Consider the following 2,571-nt stretch of genomic DNA (forward strand, 5'->3'; position numbering starts at 1 on the left):
GATGATGCATTACCGAGTGGGCCCAGAGATACCTTTCCGTCATACAGAGTGACAAATCCTAGTCTCGATTCGTGCCAACCCAACAGACACTTTCGGAGATACCTGTAATGCACCTTTATAGCCACCTAGTTACGTTGTGACGTTTGGTACACCCAAAGAATTCAACGGTATCCAGGAGTTACACAATCTCATGGTCTAAGGAAATGATACTTGACATTAGAAAAGCTTTAGCAAACGAACTACACGATCTTGTGCTATGCTTAGGATTGGGTCTTGTCCATCACATCATTCTCCTAATGATGTGATCCCGTTATCAATGACATCCAATGTCCATAGTCAGGAAACCATGACCATTTGTTGATTAACGAGCTAGTCAACTAGAGGCTCACTAGGGACATGTTGTGGTCTATGTATTCACACATGTATTATAGTTTCCGGTCAATACAATTATAGCATGAACAATAGACAATTATCATGAACAAGGAAATATAAATATAATAATAACCATTTTATTATTGCCTCTAGGGCATATTTCCAACAATGACAACATATAGATCAAAGCTTCGACAAATGATAATAAGAATGAAGTACATTGTTGCTTTGAGAAGTATGTGATAAGCAAGAGCTCCCCCTAAATTTGTGCATTGTTTAAAATTTGCTTTGGACTGCAAATGCACAATCTGTTAGGATCATGGGTTACTCTTCCATGTCACATACATCTTGGTGGAGCACTCAAAATGATAATAAATAAGAACAAGCACTCATCACCAAGGCAAAGTGAATGATCATACAAGAGGTAGATAATGTCATCATTCATGCATAAGCATAAAGTATGATATGATCAAGCACATGATCATACAAAGTATCTCACACACACAGACATAATGTATCTCACAAGCAAACAAACAAACAAAGCGAAACAAAACGAATAAGTAGCAAAAAGAGACAAATCTCTCTCTCTTCGAAGCCTATGATCTATAAACTTTCTCCCCCTTTGGCAACAAGTTACCAAAAAGCTCGAAAATGCATAGTGCTATGCGTCTCTCTAGGCTTGATCTTCGGAAGGAGGTGTTGAGATGACTCCAAGGATGAATGCATCTGTAGATGATGTTGGAGCTGGAGGGGCTGCTACTGGAGGGGCAACAAGAGTTGTGGCTGCAGGTGCTGAAGTTGTAGCTCTAGTGTTTGCCACTGGCAGTGCTGCAAACTCTGTGCCCTAGGAACTCTGTGGAACACCTGTGTATTTATTTTGCCCTTCCTCTCCTATGCTTCTTCTTGGAGTTCTTAAAAAGCTATCCGTATCTCAGTTACTTTCAAGTCTAGATCATAGAATTTTGTCTCAATGATCCTCTCCAAGATCTCCTGGTTCTGAGTCAGGGTAGCTAGTCCTTTCTCAATCCTCAAGGTTGCTTGAATCACAAATCCAAGCTGGTCTTGCTTTGACTTAAGAAAGACTTCTGAGGCTTCTGCTGCACTTGGCATCTTTGCTGCTTTTTCTGCTCTGGCTTTCTCCTTCTTCTCATGAGCTGCAACCGAAGTGGGATCTTCAGCATCCATGACAATTGTGTTGTCAACAAAGGAATATGTTCTTTGTCCAAAAGATACACTCCTTGCTTCATATTGGAATTTATTAGCTCTTGGATGTGTGGAGCATACCCACATGGTCTCTTTTGGTCAGCCGCTATCCTTTTGATTGTCTCAACAATGAAGCTCATGACCTTGAACTTTTGTGGCACAACATCAAACAACTGTAGCAAGTTGATGGAATGGCCTCTGATCATCCTGTGATCTCCAGATTTGGGCAACAAAGTGTGCCTCAAGATGGTGTCTATGGTGGCCAAACCAGACAACAAGTAGTAGATTGACCCAAATTGTCTCCAAGGCCTTATCTGGAATTTCCTTATACATATTGGCCATGGTGTTATGATCTTTCTTCTTCTCAGCATACACGTCTATGTCATTTTGTTCTTCTTCAGGGGCATTTATGAGCCTAGCCCACTCATCAACTGTAGATTGGTGCCTCTGACCTTCTGTCATCCACACTATCCTTCCATCTGGATAGAAGTGAGTTGTTGAATAGAATTGCATAATGAGTTCATCATTCCATTTGGTAAGCTTCTGACCAACAAATTCATCAACACCATCTGCTTTGAAGCTTTCATGCACTCCTGGTAAATGATCAACATTTGCATCAATGTATTTCCACTCCACCCATCTCATATCACTAACTATGGGTTTCTTGTCTAGAACCACTGTCTCATAAAAATCTTGTTGCTCTTTCGTGTGGAATCTGTAGTCCACTACAGTCCTCCTCCTCACAACATATGGATCTACTTGTCTCCATTTTTTGAGACCATATTCCTTTCTTTCCTTCATATTTTCAGCAACTAGGTGACTTTCATTATGGTCTGGAATCTTGGGTTTGAGCTTCCTAAGCACTTGGGCTTCAGCTTCTTCTGCAGCTTTAGGCACTGGGGCCTTGTTCTTCTCTGTTGCAGGTATGTTCCTGGTGCTTCTCTTTGGAGCTTGAGCTGGAGCTTTGGGGGCTGTCTTGGGCTTTGAAGGAGTTGC

This window comes from Triticum dicoccoides, chromosome 4B, assembly GCF_002162155.2.
Source record: "Triticum dicoccoides isolate Atlit2015 ecotype Zavitan chromosome 4B, WEW_v2.0, whole genome shotgun sequence".
In the NCBI taxonomy this organism is placed as follows: Eukaryota; Viridiplantae; Streptophyta; class Magnoliopsida; order Poales; family Poaceae; genus Triticum; species Triticum dicoccoides.